At 34.1% G+C, this 1,658-nt stretch overlaps 1 long non-coding RNA gene across 1 annotated transcript; it reads right to left on the bottom strand.

Moving 5' to 3' along the window:
* Window positions 1-1,431: 1,431 nt before the first annotated feature.
* On the bottom strand, window positions 1,432-1,658 carry LOC109585222 (uncharacterized). The gene is made up of 2 exons (XR_002186387.1): window positions 1,609-1,658; window positions 1,432-1,564 (listed from the first exon to the last, which is right to left on the bottom strand). It is a non-coding gene; the product is annotated as an uncharacterized LOC109585222 (long non-coding RNA).

Raw genomic sequence — 1,658 nt, 5'->3', positions numbered from 1 at the left:
AAGCACTTATCAGGAGAACACTCAGTTATTTAATGAAGGCAGAGATAGTAGAGTCTACTATCTATGAGGTTAATAAACACCTCATCTTCACCAACTGTCACCATAATTAATAACTAATAATTTAACTAACCTGATAATTATTATTGGATCAACATCTTTGTAATTTCGTAAAACCCAGTTTAGCAAGGTTCTTGAATGATAAATGTTAATAACAAAATCAAACCCACCTAATGTACCTTTGAGTAGATAAATTGTCTGAGAGGTTTACCACTACCAAACATGTTCAATGGTTGGTCGTTCTCTAATTAAAAGCGTAAAGCAGGAAACATTGAAATGAGCAAGATAGCACTTGTGTATAAGGCCAGGTATATGGCATTACTGTCTTCTAAATTAAAGTTATCAAATATTAGTAGCAATAACACTGGTGAAGGTAATCATAAAAAAGATAAAAATAATAAAGAATAATAACTATTTATACCGTGCATGCATACTTTTATAGCCTAGCCACGCCCTTTCGCAAATGCAGCATTATTGATTGGCTTGTAGGGCTCAGGCTTGTGCCTTTGATTGTATCTTTCACTTTTTATCTTACAACAGTTTATCATTAACAGCAATAGAGGTAAGTATAAGTTCATTTTAAGTATACTTTACTCATACAACAAGATGATTATTGTTTCTCAATGGAGAGCAAGTATTGGACTGTGGAACTACTGTCAAGCCGCTGCCCAAGGCTCCAGTGGTCGCTACTTTCACTCATTAAAAGCTGCAGTAGACAGCAAGTCAGGCAGTACAACAACAGGGGAAAAGACATCTAAATTGCCAGCAGCTCTGTCTCTTATTGCTTTTCTTAATTTAGCTTCATTACTACTAGAAGCCGTGGCTCAATTTTATTTCTCCACCACTAACAGTATACTGTAAGTCCATTCATAATAACTTTACCTACTTTAACCTTTGGCCTAATTTTATTGAAGTTAATGGCTGTATTCTGTTATGATTGTCATTGCTCATTTCGTTATGTCAGTTGTAAAAATTGTTATAAGAATGTTAACCCATTGCAAAAATGCTATAATTGTTAACCCTTTTCCTTACACAAGTAATTCGCAAAGATTAATCCTTTGGACAACTTTTTGAATTATTTATGTTGTCATGGAAATCATCCATTATTCGACGCCACACCTCTTGACCACGCCCAATCAGCCATTTTGATCGTTTTTCATAGAGTATCTTTGTGCCTTTCAAGAGCTCTCAGTAGACCTGCAAGTTCTATTCCATTCACTTAAAAGTGCTCCAAAGCACCTAAACTGCTTGCACCTACATAGATTTTAGCTGCTGCATTTACTTACAACCAGTTTCATTGCCTTTACAATATCATCAACAAATAGTCAACTTTTTGCAAAAAAATAAAAAATAAAAATAAGTGTTAAATAGCAATTATATCAAAGTGCCGACAAAGCATTCTTTCACTTTTCTATTCTTTCCTATGGTTTCTATTTTACCACTAATATTATTCAATACCAATTTCTGCCAAGAAGGTGTGGTTTCCTGTAAAACGCACGTGTTTGCCCTAAAAAGAGGCGTGGTAATTGCTTTTTTATTAATTTTTATTACCTTGTTGTAGTTCTACAACTAATTGTCAGGCAAAGAGTTAAATTATTTGG

This window comes from Amphimedon queenslandica, unplaced genomic scaffold (genome assembly GCF_000090795.2).
Source record: "Amphimedon queenslandica unplaced genomic scaffold, v1.1 AMPQUscaffold_13099, whole genome shotgun sequence".
Classification (NCBI taxonomy): Eukaryota; Metazoa; Porifera; class Demospongiae; order Haplosclerida; family Niphatidae; genus Amphimedon; species Amphimedon queenslandica.
This window is presented reverse-complemented; position numbering and strand designations above follow the sequence as displayed.